Source organism: Tiliqua scincoides, chromosome 6, assembly GCF_035046505.1.
Source record: "Tiliqua scincoides isolate rTilSci1 chromosome 6, rTilSci1.hap2, whole genome shotgun sequence".
In the NCBI taxonomy this organism is placed as follows: domain Eukaryota; kingdom Metazoa; phylum Chordata; class Lepidosauria; order Squamata; family Scincidae; genus Tiliqua; species Tiliqua scincoides.
The window spans coordinates 50266055-50282609 of NC_089826.1; the positions used below are offsets into that span (position 1 = coordinate 50266055).

Sequence of the window (16555 nt, forward strand, 5' to 3'; positions counted from 1 at the left end):
CCAAACTGAGTAGATGAACCACTATAACACATCTTCCAATGCTCACCTATGTTGAAATGATAACGTGGGAAAAACAGTTTGCTTCCTGCGCTCAAAAGAGTGCTTGAACAGGACTGTACAAAGATTTTCTGCAGCACCATTCACTACATTATTATATCTATTTATACCAGCCTCTCCCTCCTCAGGTTTTAACCCATACAGCATGCATTACAGCATGCAAGTAGAGAAAAGGAATAAATGAAGAACATTAGTCACGACTACACATCCTTGTCTTCAATTAGACGTTAGTTGTGACTAATTCCAATAGGACTTAATCATAACCGAGATTATATCCAGGAGCTTTGCCTTTGTCACAAGGTTTATTGTAAAGTTCATAATTACACTACACAGAAGACTTGCTGTGCAATTCTATGCATGTCTATTCAAAAGGAAGTCTCATTGGATTCAATGAAACTTACTATCAAGCATATATAGGATTTCAGCTTTAGAACTATAAATTGATCAGTGTTCCCAGGTGCTCTTTGGTTCTCAGGTTATAAACTCTAAACAAATCAAGTTAAGCAGAGCCCATCTTCTCAAACTATCAATGCTGCATGCTTCAGAGACGACCAATTAATCTCATTATACATCAAGTTAATTACACAGGCAAGTGAGGAAATAAATTTGCGTCTGATCCTGCAAGTACTGTAATTAACCTATACTTTGAAGCAAGGGATTAAATTAGATCACCTTTACAGACATTCCTTATATATCATAAATGGTAAAAAAAATTTCCAAATCTGTTTTTTAATTATAGTCACAGCTTCTGTATCTCTGGTGTTATATGTATTTCAGAAAATGTTTCAGATGATTTCTATTCCCATCACATTTTTCTACGGAAGGATTCAAAATCTCTCATTTTATGCCAACTTTGGCAGCCTACTTTGAACCCAATGATGTTTTCAAAATGGCCCCATTAGGTGTTTTAGTGTCTCACTTCTGAAAATCTAAGGCAAAGAGAAACACAGGACAGCCATTTTGGTCTTTCAGACATTTTCAGTCAGAAGAAGAGTCTTTTGTCCAAATCTGAAAGATGGGCAATTCAAGACCTCTTTCCTAAGGTGACTTCTGATGCAGAGGCGTCACAAAGGTTTGCATCACCAAGTGTGAAAGCTCATTGTGTCACCCCTATAATGGACCTCCTCCCATACCAGACCATACAGAATTACAATATCAGCCTAAATGCATCACTATCACTAGGGTGGTGTCACCCCTCCACCCCATTAATTTTGTTTATTTTAATATATCACAGTACAGGTCACCCAACAAATCAATAACCAAAAAAAGCCAATGGCCAATGGTGATGACACAACTGAATAAGAGTTCTAGTACAGTATTAGCTCTGATGCATGGGAATGAGAGCCAATTCATACTAATACCTTATCAGTTCCCTGCTGTGTCACAACACCTCATTGGCTCTCAGAACAATCAGTCTCACTGGTTAGTTTTGAGTTAAAGAAATCCACTTTTTGTTACTTAAGGCAGTTGTGTTTTCCTTTTCTGGTTATTTGGCCATAATGTTTGATAGAACACAGATATTTCAACACAATTTGTTTCATTGCATTTTGTATAAAATGATATACAACATGGAATTATTCAAAAATACAAAGATTTCACAATTTTGGCCAGTAGGTGTGTCAATCCCTCCCCAAGTATATCACCCTGTGTGGTCTACATACCCCACACCCTCCTGGTGACACCACTGTTCAGAAGTTCAGTAAAAATGCCAATTACTTGTGTTTCCTCTTTACTCTTCCAGTATAATACGCAGAGGAAATTTGCACTTGAAAAATCAGATGATTTTAGCTACAAGCACATGCATGAGTTCCTTCTTCATGTCCTAAACCAGAAGCACAATAAGCATTGCTGCTGTAGTTGGGCATAGTACTAGCTGTTGCAGCCAGAGAAGAACCAAGCATGGAGACAAACTAGAATGACTACCTGTGGTTCCAAAATTTTAGCTCAACAGCTAGATAATTTGGGGCTTTGTGAATTTCACCTGATTTATCTCTTAACAATCAGCCTGGCCAATAAACAATTAACTCTGAGCAGCTAATAATTCTATAACTCCAACTTGGAATACAGAAGAAAATGCCCCAATAACACAGGGCCCAATCCTATCCAACTTTCCAGCTCCAGTGTAGCCACAATGCAGCCCCATAGTAAGGGAACACATGTTCCCATACCTTAAGAAAACCCAAGTGACTGCCTCTCCACCACAGGATGCAGTGCACATCCCACCGGCACAACTACACCAGTGCTGGAAAATTGGATAGGATTGGGCCCACAAGGGGTTACTTAAAACCAAGCAACTTCTGACGTAACCTGGAGTTTGGTTCAGGCCAGAGAGCCCCACAGTAGCTTAACAGCCCAATCCTATCCAACTTTCCAGCACTGGTACAACTGCAATGCAGCCCCAAGGTAAGGGAACAAATGTTCCCATACCTTAAGGGGGCCTCTGTGACTGCTGCCCCACCACAAGATGCAGTGCATACCCCATTGGCACAGCTGCACCAGCACTGGAAAATTGGATAGGATTGGGCCCTAAACAGGGTGTCTATAAGGTAGTGGCTACATGACCAAGACTGAACTTAGATACATCCCCAACTCCCCCATACACCCCACAGAATACTTCTGCAAATCTTAATTTAACTTTATGTTACAGAAATATGCAAAAGAATAACAACAGGCACTTAAAACTCTAACAAAACATATACACAGCAATCTTAAAATGCTATAAAAAACTAACCCCTAACCCTCACCCCAAAGTTACACTTACAGCTTGAGAACAGAGCTGCTACCTGCCTTCCCAGGTGTGACCTGGGAAGCATTCACCTCCAGGTGGAATAATCAGACCCCCCACTCTCACCAAAGGGGTGGTTCCTTATACTTTATCAGCCCTCAGCAGCTTATCAAGAGCTGGACCAGCCACTCAGGCTAGACAGTTACATGATTAATTGCTACTTGACCCAGGGAAATTAACCCTTTCTTCTGACAGGCTTAGACACCCTTCTAAAGGGAAGAAGGTAAAGATGCAACATAATGGCAGATGAGACTCACAATCCATTCTCAACCATTTAACGCAACTTTGTATTGCTCAGTATACAGTAAGGCATGGTGAAGTCACAATTTTTAGTTCACCTAGGGCAACAAAAAACCTGTGTGGTATGGGGGCCTCTCAGGGTCATCCCCAAGGGGGCAGGTCTACATAGTATAACATAGGATATAACATGACACACCCATACCAGTCATGCTCCCTTGGTGGACATAATTTGCTGAAGAGGACAAAGATGTGCAGCTCATGGGGTAGTCAAGAGAGTGTAATATTTGCCTAATTCTCAACACATCTTTGCAGAGCACAGTGGTCTCTTCCAATAGGGGACAGTCTTAGTTCAACTGCAGGTAGGAGCTCATTTGGCTTCTAAACACAGGGAGCTTCTTCGTGGGTTCAAAAGGTGTGGGAGCTTCCTACTTTGTACCTGTTTTGCCTGCTCAAGTTCCCTGCTGATCCTGGAGTTCTGCTTCCACCTCTCCAGAAGATGGAACCCAGGGGCTCCTACAGGTAGACATCACCCTCAGACTCTCAGGTCAATAAAAGCCAAGGGGTTCCTCCTGCAGAAGACTTCCCACCTGCTGGGAAGACTTTTCCTGTCTTTACCCCTGTCCCTGCAGTACCTTGTCCTCCTATCTCCCACCCACCTACCCCCATTCCTTGGTTCTTCCTTCCCTTCTGGGGCTCTCCCTCCCTCCACCCTCCTTCATCTTGTCCTGTATTCACTTCTTTCTCTCTCCTCCTGACTCTCTTTACTCCTCTTCCTTTTCCTTGTTAACACTCCTCACTCTTCCCTCCATGTTCTTTTCTTCTCTCTCATTTCTCCCCCTTGTCTCTCTCTCTCCCACCTCCTTTTGCCCTCCCCATACTTGCCCTGACTCCAGTCCTCCCCTCCTGGATCACTAACAGAAGGTACCAAGCAATGACATCTCCAAGTAGACAATAATACACAAGTAGATAATACACAATTGCATAAAAATGGCAATGAGTTCAGTTCCTCTTTGACTATCATCTCATTTATTTTGCTTAGTAAGCTGCTTTGTGAATATAAATTCATTTAATAATAATACATTAAGCAGGCTCTGATCTTCAATTGGGTTCAGTCATAACCAACTAATACTCACAAAGTGACTCAATTGTGAACTAGCACCATTCATCTGAAGAAATCTAGGCCAATGTCAATTTCACTGTCTTGGTCTTGTGGCACAAAAGCCAGGCTTTTATCGTGCAGGCTGGAACCATCAGTGCAAACAAGTGACAGGGATCTCTGACTTCAAAGCTGGAGCAGGTAAGGTGTGGAGTTGGGGGTTCAGAGGAAGAGTAGGAGAAGGCCAGCAGGGTGGTGATTTGAGGGCAGAAGGGGGAGGATCTCCGCAGCACTGGGGCACACTAAGATCCTACCCTCCTTTTCCCAGCCTGACATGCCCCCAACTCTCCTCAGACTTACACCAGCTAAATGGCTGGTATACGCCAGACATATGACAACTTAGCTGCATGGACAATGGGTCTCCATGTCAGGCTGGGAAAAGGGGGGTAGGATCTTAGTGTGCCCCAGTGCTGCGGAGATTCTCCCCCTTCTGCCCTCAAATCACCACCCTGCTGGCCTTCTCCTACTCTGCAGCCTACAGCCTGCAGCCTACAGGGATTTTATTTTAAATTTTTTAAAAAATATACCAACCTTTCCCAGGCCATCTGGTATTCCTTCCCCATCATAGCACACAGCATCCACTCACTCAGCAATGCTGAGGGGGCAATACTATAGGGGGATAGGACTGGGCTGTTTGTTATCCTATGCTGTTGGGGAAGGTCAGGGAAATGCCAATACAAAATAAATGGGAATTGTTAACTACATTTTAAAAGTAGCCTGCCTATAGATGTTTCTGTGGTTAGGCAGCCCTGTTTTTCTCATTTCAATGTGATAAGTATAAGGAATAAGCACATCTTATTTCTCATTTGTGTTAAAATAGAGAAAAGCAACTGTGAATACATTCCCCAGGCAGAGACAAAAGAGCTTATCTGTAAAGATCATGTTGTGTGTATTGAACCTTCATGTTATCTGTTGGTATTGGCACAGAATTGATTCAGGTTTCAACTGGTCCAATCAAATTAGGTGTTCTGCCTGTATACCCCTCCAGAAGCAGCCCAGCACTTCTACCATAGCCATTCCTTTCATGTAGATATCAACTCCTAATTTAACACCAGCTTTCTTTTAGTATAGTATTGTAGGAATCTTTGTCTAAGAAAATGCTGATTGCCTTTGTGGGGTCATTCACGCTTTCAGGAATTTGCATCCTGGCTGGACATTTGGATTGCCTTCAACAAGTGTCCAAAACATGGCTACAGTCCGATATCGTTGACAAACACCTGCACTTGAAATCAATTCTAGAGAACAGAAAGGCTTGCTACCACTGAAGGCTTGCATGTCTTTTGTCATCAAACAGAAATCTCTAAAACCAAGGGAGATAAAATATTTAATAGGAAACTACATGTGCTCTTAAGGTTGATTATGTGCAATTTAGATGTAGAATGTTGATAAATACATCCCTGGAATTGCTCCGAAGCTCTTTAGCACACACTAATTCTAGTCCCTTTAGGCATAATGCCTTGATGGAATTGGCAGTGTTTCGAAATGTAGACAGCGGCTTGTAAATGATAGCTCCATGATGTTACAGCATTGTGCACTTCAAGAAGGGTCAACTTTAAAAAAATATATACTCTTTCTCTTGTTTGTTTATTTAGCAACAGTACGGCCTGCTGAAGTATCTTATGGTGGATACTGGAGGTTCAGAAGATTCTTCAGTTTTCCTGCTATCAGAGAAAGTATATGAGTGAGCAAATTAAGTGCTAGGGAAAAGTTCTTTAAGTACACCTAGGGAGCATTTTTTTCATTGCTCATCTCCCCCCCCCCCCCAATTCACATTGCTACTACAGCGCAATCCTATGCATGTCTACTCAGAAGTAAATCCTTTTGGGTTCAGTGTACCTTACCCCCAGCTAAGTGTGCATAGGATTGCTTGCAACCTGATCCTAACTAGGACTGGGCTGGGGCACAGAGGCAATATAAAATGGCTGCCCGTGGCCATGGGCACTCCATCAGGTGGCTGCAGGGCCAGTGGAAAGCTGTGAAAGCAGTCTACCACAAGAAGAGGGCCTACCATATCTCCCATGGGCACCCAAGCTCCACTGCCTCTGCCCTGTTCAACCAGATGGTCTGGCTTCTGGAGAAGTCAAGGTGGCCCATCTTCAGGGACAGCCACTGTCCCTGAAGTTGCTGCATGGGGGGGGGGGGGGTGACAGTGTGGCTGGCTTGGCCCAGCTTGGTCTGCAGGGTATGGTGAGGCCTGGCTTGGCCTTCTGGCAGAAACCAGTGTGGATGTCCAGGGCAGGGCAACACTAAGAATGGCCATAACCAAAGCAGGAGCTCAGTGCTTTTGGAAGGCCATTTGCAACAGCCATAAAGCTGCCACCAGAACACTAGTTCCAGAGGTGAAAGGGGGAAAAGGATTGGGTCATAGGAAAAATTCTGGGGAATTCACAATCTGACTCATTACTTTGTGACCTTTATAATTGATCCTAATAAAGATATTGTACTACAATTATTTTTTTTTCCTATTGGACTAACACAGTTATCAGGAAAAGGGAGGAGAGAGAGAGAGCACACCAGAAGACTAGGTTTGGAAGACTTGCCCAAACCTAGTGAAGAGGATGAAGAGATCAGGTGGCAATTAGGGAGAGAAAGATTGTGAACAGAGAGGAGGTGACAGGTGGGAACATGAAAGGATATACTGACTTACCTGTCTTTGACTTAAACTGACCATACTTCTGACCTGCCATTTTATTTTCCTACACCATTTTGATTGTGGTGCTAAAGTGACACTATTTAAAATTTTGGAAGAAAAAAGATCACAGTCTATCTCAACATGCATTCTGCAATTATGGCCTACTGGGAGAGTTATGGAACAATGTTATCTTGAATTAAAGCCTGGCTTGGCCTAGCCATGAGCAGAATTTAAAAAACAAGCTAGCAAACAAAAAACAGTGCTCCTGTCACCCATACACTTGAAAGCTGTGAAAACCTAGCCATTTTTAAAGCAGAAACCCAAAATGCAGAGAGAACATGACACTGTTACTGCCAGCCAACTGAGCACTTCAAGACCACAGAGCTGTCCAATTTGAGAATGGCCAAGTAGATCTTCCAGCTCACAGTAAATTATTAATAGAACTGGAATACCGTGTAAGGAAACTGATTCTTTATGGATGCAAAGCAATACACTAAAATAAAATTACAGAGTTTCAAGTGATTTAAAAGTTTGCTTTCTTGTTTATGGTACTGCACACAGTACTTCAACCATGACTCAGAATATCTCATCAGCTTGGGGTCTCCATTGTTGGCTAGAAAATTACAAAAGCACACAAGGAGCTTTTTATTTCATTGGAGAGCTTGGGAAGGACAAGATTGTGTGATAGGGAAAGCCAATTTCTGTGCATGAGACAACGCTTGGTGGGAATAAAAGATTTTGTTTATCCACCAGGTTGTATACATTCATAGGTACAAAAAATCTGCTTAGTGAAGGTTGGGAGTACTCAACGTCAACGCAGGATTGCTGGTAGTAAACCCTGGCCCTGGGTCATCCCCCCCCCAGACAGGTGACGGCAATAGCTCCTCCCACTTCCACCCAATGAATGCAGGGAGTGTTCATTGGCAGTGGCTCTTCTTCCTCCCATCCTCAGTGAATAGGAAGAAGAAAGTCACTAAAGCATCTGATGCCATGAATGATAAGAAGAGAAGTGGCTACCACTGCCAATTTAATGCAAGAGACTTGTGCAGCAATAGCTCCTCCAGCCTCTGCACTGACCAATAGAAATGTCTACCAAAGGCCCCATGAAGATACAGGGGCCAGAAACACTCCCATTTGTAGTTGGCTTGCTGGACACAGTGCTACACATCTGTCAGCTGACTTGTGCCACTGCTAACATCTGTATGTGGAAGGTTCAATGGGTCGGACGAGCCAATGTTTCACTTGGCCTTTGACATCACCTCTGAGAATAGCACAACTGCCTGATTCTCTGGTGGCCAAAATCCAGTGGAGTCCTCTCCTTGTGACCAGACTCTGATACTTAAAAATTAAACTCTGGGCAATGGTCTTGAGGCATCAGTCCACAATGCAATTACCTGATATCTATATAGCTGACTGCATAATTACTTGCCACCTTATATAGCAGATCTATCCATTATCAGACAAGCAAAATGCACTCCAGGAAGTGGTGGTGGGTTTCTCTTTCTTCAGGCATGAGGGCTGGGATTGTGGGCAGCCTGCACAGGAAATATTTGGGAAACTTGTGAGTCAGGTTACAAGAACTGGAGGCAATATTTTTTTTCTGCCACTTCATAAATAATCAAAGCTCCAGCACAAGATCCCCACAAAAAGGTTTTTTAATTATGTGCGAGAAAGTGTCATCTTTCAGACAACAAAAGAAGCACAAAGGTCTCTGACTGAAGAGCATTAATGCTGCACAGGCAAGGATTTCCCAGGCTTCGCAAGAACCAATGCAGTTTTGGATGGCTTCCTTTACATGCTGCAACAATATCCATAAAATAAAGATGATTTTTATCTAAACAAATATATAAAATTCAAATAAAAACCATTACAGAGCTTACTAAAAGGAAACCAAGACTGTAAAGGTAGAGTTGAGGAAGAAAGTGTCCTTCAGTAGATATGCACTGGAAATATATGAGCAAGGCTGTTCTAGTTGGCAGGCAGCACAGGAGCGACAGTTTACCCTCTGTTATTTATTAACTCTGTAAATCATGTTGTAATACCGTAGATACATTGCGTGGTGATAACACGAAGAGCGAAAAACAGGGATTCAGCAGAAATATTCAGCGGAAAAAATGAAAAGCAGACTATGGTTGATGCTAATGGAAGGACAAATTTGAACCCAAAACATTCAGATGATTGGAAAGCCAAATAAGGTCAGGTGAAAGGCCACCCGTGGGCCCAGCACCTCTACGGCTGCTGCTGCCACTGTGTACTGGAGCAGACCCTCTGGGGAGTATGGGCCAGTACTGTATACCTGAAACCACCCTTGGCCATCCTGCTTTCCAAATGTGTGAAAGGAAACACATATGTCATTTTTGCTCACTGTTTACTTCAGTTCAGCACCAGTTTCAGTTCAGTTTTATCATTTTTTTAAATTTCAAACCAAAAATGTTTAAATAAAAAAACCAAATTTTTCAAAATGTTGTGAGAATTCCTCCAAAATAATGTGTGTGTATGTAGTCTCGTGTCACACTTTTCATATAATTGTATAGTTAACTTAGTGAAAGTCTCCTTTGCATGTCAAGAGATTTGGAGGTGACTGAACAGTTCCTAAGCCCAAGGGATGTTTTCGAGAGGACATTAGAGGGAAGGTTGGTCTTTTCATTCAACCTTCCCCCTGAAATGAATCACATCAGGAGTTGCCAAGATCATAAGCACAACTGGTAAAAAACCCTGCTTCACTAGAAATAAGGTCAAGGTCAGAATCTACCTGCTCGAGGAGTGAGCAGCTCCAAAGATGAAAGTGAAGATAGCCCAAGATGAAAGAACATGCTTGTCTTTAAGGATTAATTTTTTCGAGATACCTTGTTGTGGCGAAAAACCGACTGGCGTGCCGTCCTCCAGCTGCCATCCTGTCCTTTCCAACTTGAATTTTAAAAATTTAAAAAAAAAAAACTTCCTTTCCTTTCACAAAGCAAATTCTTTACAGACTGTTGCTGACAGGTACTGTCCTTAGCAAAAGTAACAAGCCAAAAAGAGCATCTAGATTATCCGGGGGGGGGGGGGCGTAATTCACAGAGAGTGGCAGTTTTGGTCACGTCTTCAACTGAAGGATTTACTTCCAGCATGTTTTATAACTGGGTGTTTCACAATTCACAAAATAATAGTGATACATTGTCAAAAATGAATTAACTGAAAGCACTGTGTGAGTTACTATTTATTTCACCAGTATTTTCAAGTTGAAAATTGACAAAATTGCTGCAGCTTTGCAAAAAGAGATAAAAACACGTGTGAATGGAAGAGTTATTCAGCAAAACAGGACCAATGTGGTTGTATTCTGAAGAATTTTGTCCTTCGTGAAGCATGGAAGGTTGTCTTACATCTGTGGTCCATCTACTTCAGTGCTATCTACTGTTAAGGATCATACATAATGGTACATTGTTTAGTAATTCTCCGGGGCGGGGTCTTTTTCAGCCTTATGCCAGCCAAAAATGGAACCTGGGCCCTTCTGCATTCAAGGCATGTGTTCTAGCACAAAGCTACAACCCCTTCCCTAAGTACATCTCTATGTATTATTAAAAATTCAGAATTAACACCACTCAGGCCACTTGATATCTTAGAATATCAAGAAACATGACAAACATACCCATAATCCTGGTCTTCACTATCGTTACAAAGTTTGTCTCCTACTAGTGTATCTCAGAAAGATACAGACTGGGCAATGAGAGTCAATCGAGTTAATAAACCCAAGTCAAATATATGCATATATGTTATTTCTTTAACATAAATGCATATATTTGACTTGAGTTTATTTTTAATCAAACAGAGACATCATTTTCATATTTGGAACACAATATAAATATATATCTCAGTGGGAGAATCCATTTTTAAGGCAATTATAAAGCTACTGAGTCACTTTTCTTGTAGCTGTGACAGAAATACTGTGTACTGGCACCCACTTTTTTGAGCCTCCAGGAATCATTGATTAGTGTGATCACAATATAAATGTGTGAATTTCAGCCACAACTCACAGTCTTCAGTTTACATTTGAAAGCACCAGAGATCATCGGCAGCATTATGGCTGAGATCAGCAAGATGCCACCTCTCACATGCTGTATTGCTCACATGAATGAGTGATCTTAACAAGTGCTATGTGAGGTGTTAACAACCTGCCCTTACGTTTGCCAAGCCAGCTACAAGTACAAAATCCTAAATCGTGGCTATGTCTATTCCACAATTCCATGCCAGTGCAGAAAAAAAGCCCTCTGAATTTGGTATGGAGCACCTGAGAATAGGAAGGAAGGAAGGAAGGTCTGGTCTAGAAATGTGAGGTCATTTCCTGTAGAATTCCCAATGGATAAAGGCAAGTGTCCTACAGAATCTATCACCTTTCCTTGTAACAGGAGCAGAAATATGCAAAGTGTGTGTATGTGATTTGCTTAACTTGCACATTTTTATATTTTTTTCCTCCAGCAAACACAAACTCAGGTTAAAATAAGTTCTGATGTAACATCAAGGTAAATTTCTGATCTGTCTGTAAGGGCGCAATCCTAACCCCTGACATAAGCACTGACATAAGGGCAATGAAGCTCCAAGGTAAGGGAACAAATATTCTCTTACTTTGAGGAGGCCTATCCAATTGGGGCTGTGCCAATGGGGTATGAACTGCATCCTGTGGTGGGGAGGCAGTCACAGAGGCCTCCTCAAGATAAGGGAATATTTGTTCCCTTACCAGGGGCTGCGTTGTGGCTGCACCAGTGTTGGAATGTTGGATAGGGATTCCGCCCAGAGTCTCTCTCTATAAAGGCCTGGCTGCCACAGTAGAGAAATTGCATGTGTGTGTGTGTGTGTGTGTGTGTGTGTGTGTGTGTGTGAGAGAGAGAGAGAGAGAGAGAGAGAGAGAGAGAGAGAGAGATTTTTATGCACACATACGCATACAGTCACAGTCAAATAAATAAATGGGGTATATATTTTATCAATAAATAAATGATGATAAATGAATCATCAAAAGAGATTCATGCTTAATCAAGGGTGGGGGCACAATGTACCTCCTAAACCACAATTTGATCCAGAGGTAGATTCCTCTTCACTTGTGAAATGTGCATGCCTCCCCTTGTTTCTAGTAAACTATATATGTCAAGATTTAACAAAGAAATATAGAGAATAGAGAATCATATACAAGTAACATATGCTCATATTGGGGACACAGGTATAATGTAGTACTAAATGGTTTTGTAGGCTTCTGTATGGCTCAGCAAGGACAGAAAACCTATTCTGCTCAGTAATAAACCCAACAGGACTCCTCTCCTCATAAGGAAGACCCCAGAAGCAAGATAAATGTGAAAGCCTCAAAGACCCTGCAGAGCCTTTGGGATTGTTATCATGCATGTACAGACATGTGTCACTTAACAACCTTCTACTTAATATCGGACCACATATAGGATGGTGGTCAAAGCACAACAAAGAGACTCTTAATGAGGCAGTCAGGTCCCCCACAGCCTGCAACAGAGTGTCTGTTTACACAGCAGAGAGGCTCTTAAGGCAGGGGTCTCCAAACCCCGGCCCAAGGACCAGATGCGGCCTGCAGCAAGCCTCTTTCCGGCCCGCGGTCAACCTCTTGTCCCCTGAAAGCCTCTGGCCCACTAAACTGAATATGACTAGAACTGTGCTCTGATTGTGTCTATAGGGTGTTCTGAGGGCCAGAGAGGTTAAATGAATGAGCCCATTCATTCGTTTATTCACTCATCTAAGTTCCATCTGTAATTTATTTATTTAAATTTTATATTTACATTTTTTCGGCCCTCAACAACATGCCAGATATTTGATGTGGCCCTCTGGCCAAAACGTTTGGAGACCCTTGTCTTAAGGCAAAGAAGAGGCAATCAGTCTCCAGTAGCCTGCTCAGCCAGCTAGTGTCTGGCAAGGAGTGTCTGTTTACACAACAAAGGCACTAGATTGGGCTGAATGTTCACTTAATGACCTAATCGCATAACAATGGGGATTGGAGAAAGTATTCCTGTCCTGGACTGGCGCACACCTGTATATTAGGGCTGCCAGGTTGGTTGTCTCCAGAAACCTGAGATTCTTAAGGCCTAGTAATATCACAAGACACAGCTCATCCTTGAAAAATGGAGGAAAAAAAACTGTAAATTGGGAAAGGGTCCAGTGGCAGTTCAATAATGGCCTCAGATTACCTTTGCCACTCATTTGTCTGGGAAAAAAGGAATATCTTGAGAAATAGCATCATTTTTGGTAAACTGGCAATCCTTTGGCTAAAAAAAAGGGACAGATACATCATAGCCTGTCAGTCTGAGGTTTTTAGAGAAATGTATGTACGTATTTATAACACCATTGGTCCAATAGTAGTCAGCGATGAGGTCTGCACACTGGGCCATAATTTCCCATTGCCATCCAACTTTTTTTTAAATTTGTGTAGTGCCTGGGTGGCCAGATTCTGAGAACGAGTGTCAAGTTCCGACGTTCTCTAATTTCAGTGATCTGATTGCCCTCTGAAAACATTCCTGTGGGATAGGCTGAAGACAGTTTTCCTGCTTCGCAACCCACAAACTTAGACACTCTAATGAGGCAATTGCAGTTATAAGCTCTAATTCCACACTGTTACTCCCTTCCTTCTTCATACAAGGTACAATGTAATGTCCAAACTCTTATTAGTAGTTACTGAATGCAGTGGCAACTGCTAGTCTACACTATATACATAAACAATCAGAGTCACTGTGATGGGAATGTAAAGCTATGCATTTATAATGACTAAAAGTATTAAGGTCTTTCAAATGAGGTGTGGCAGTAAAAGCATAGAGGAACAAGGGGCACGAGTTACTTACAGCACAATCCTATCTTGCGCTGGAACAGGAAAGCCAGGAGGCTTGTGCTGTATCCAGCGCAAGATACGACTGCAAAATGGCTCAGTCAAAGGTAACAGGAAACTCTTCCCCTTACTCCCAGGTAAACCAATGCAGCCCCTATGGGTCTCCTTGGACTTGCGCCACTTTCTGAGGTGGCACAAGTCTGAGGAGAGTGGAGCGGCTTGAAGCCACTCCACGCTGCTCCGGGAATGGGGTTGGGATTCGGCATAACTGCCAGGTCCCAGCCTTATCTCCCGCTCCCCGCCCACCCACCCCTGGGTCTGCCCACCATCCGCCCTACTCCTCCCCCAGAATGCCTCCCTGCCGCTTCCTCTCTGCCCACACCAGAGACTTGTGTCGGCTGAGCTCAGCCGACACAAGGCTTGGTCCCTCTGTTGGCACAGAGGTTGAATTCAGGGACTTGCGCCAGCCCAAGGGCCAACCCTAACCAACTTTCCAGCACTGGCATAGGTGTGCCAGTGGAGCATGTGCTGCATCCTGCAGTTGAAGGGCAGTCATGGAGGCCTCCTCAAGCTAAGGGAATGTTTGTTCCCTTACCTCAAGGTTTCATTGCCCTTACCTCACTCCTGGAAAGCTGGTTAGGATTATGCCCTTATTCTATCATTTCCAAAGTGACCTTAACAGAAATCAACATGGAGGGACTCAGTGCTTAGAGAAAGACATGAGTATGTATTGATTCAGCAAGCCCTAAAAGAGTGATCTCAAAGAGATCTGCCTCAAGTATGGAATGGGAAATTCTGAACAATGCTAAGTGCTGACGCTGTGTTACAAACTCAGCATAATTTGGTTCATCCGCTGCACGTTTACACAGCTGTTATCCCAACAGTGGTTAATTTGTAACCAATATGTCTGTCAGCTATCGACCATTTCAATAGCTTCAGCCAAAACCTTTGGTTTTACAAAATACTTTTTTAGTGTATTTTGGATTATTTTGTTTAAGCAAACAACAAGAGCTTCCTAAGCTTTGTGGATGGGCCTTGCGCTGATGGAACTTGCATTCCGTCAGTACAAGTCTGCAGCAACTGTTACCCTGCACATGCCTGATCTTGTCTGATCTTGGAAGCTAAGCAGGGTTAGGCCTGGTTAGTACTTGGATGGGAGACTGCCTGGGAATACCGGGTGCTGTAGGCTTATACCATAGCCTTTTGAGACTGAAGGTTGCCAACCAAGACCTAGTCTGCTGGCATGGCAGCTGCTGGAATGGCTCATGAGGCAGGGCTGTTGGCACAATTGAGACACACACCAACAACCTCCAGAACCCCTGCTGAAGCAGGTACATCGGCAGAGTGGGCATTTCTGGTCCTGGAAGAGGATTGGAAGGGAGGATTGGGGAGGGGACTGGGATGTTGGTGGTGGGGTGTGTCAAGGGCAGGCTCAGGGTCGCTAATAGCAACAGTGGAAGCTCCAATATCCTACAGTCCCAGCCCAGACTGTTATTCCCCTTTTGAACCACTCGGATTTACACCAGCTAAAGAATTTGAGCCAATCTGAGTAGACCCATTGGGGACAAGGCAGCAGCAGAGTAGGTAAGTAAAAAGGATTTTTACTTATCTCTCCATCATGTCCAGGTCCCTGGCTCATCCATAACATACTCTGGGATGGCCCAGAATAGGATTGGTCTGTGGTTTTCAAGATTGAATGGCTCAATCCTTTTAGGGTCTTATGAGGCTGGAACAAGCATTCCAGCAGCATAAGGTCCTGTGCAGTTCTTGCAAAATGTGACAAGCCATTCAGTGTGTCATGGCTGTCACAATCATAAGGAGCGAGTAGCAGGGTTCACACACTAGTGAACTGGGAAAGACCACCAGTGCCAGTAAGCCAGTGCAGGGGGTTGGAGGAACACAGGGAGGGGGGACAAAATGGGGTGGTGATAAGGGTGGGGAGGATGGCAGATCAGTACTGGGAAGGGGGTGGTATCAGTGGCAGCAGTGCACACCCATAGCCAAACCCCCTTCCTGGCCTCAATCCACCAACCCAGGACCACACAGATTTGTGCCAGCCATAGAGCTGGTGCATGTCCAAGTAGCCCTGGCAGCCTGGCACGGGTTTACCCCATTGCAATGGAACAAATGTTCCCTTAGCCCAAAGAGGTGTCCAGATGCCAAAGCTCCCCCATGGGATTCAACAGGTGCCATGTTGGTTCTACTGTGTCACCATGCAGGAAGTAGGATTCAGCTATAAATGGTGTTAATAAAACATTATTGTGCACATAATAAAAATACGTAGCATTTATATAGTGCTTCCCGAGACTACAGAGCACATCACATATATTTTCTTGTTGTTGTTCTTATAACAACCTTATCATGTAGGCAGATATTATTCTCATATTGCAGCTGAGGCCAAGAGGGAACAGCTTGCCTAAGGCCAGCTTGTGAGTTCATGGCAGAAAGAGATGCCAAGGAAATCCTGATTCACAGATTCGTCTTCTAGCCATGATGAATGTGAATATACAGGTACTCATTTTATAGCAGTGGTTCTCAATGCCAAAAGATTTAGACTAGCTTGTCAAGCCTTCTCATTAAAAATGATGAAGGGAAAATAATTGCATTAGCATGTGTTGCTGTTGAACTATAAAACCAAGGACAGTTTGAGTCGCTAGAGGTTATGCTGTCAGCTCACAGTTAATAGGCTGTATTTTTGTTCTTCAATGGAAATAAAAATGGAGTCCCTGGCTTCTTCCTGAACACTGCACAGCTTCAGGGTCTGGGCCACAGTGTGATAAATGAAGGATTGTCATTATCACAACCATTTCCAGGTCTAGTTCTGATTGCAGTAAACCGAACTCAAATGGATGGGTTCTAGAAAACCCTCTTAGTCGT

At 43.2% G+C, this 16555-nt stretch overlaps 1 pseudogene; it reads left to right on the forward strand.

Moving 5' to 3' along the window:
• The first annotated feature begins 14747 nt into the window (after positions 1-14747).
• Positions 14748-14867, forward strand: LOC136656433 (5S ribosomal RNA; annotated as a pseudogene).
• The last annotated feature ends 1688 nt before the right edge of the window (positions 14868-16555 follow it).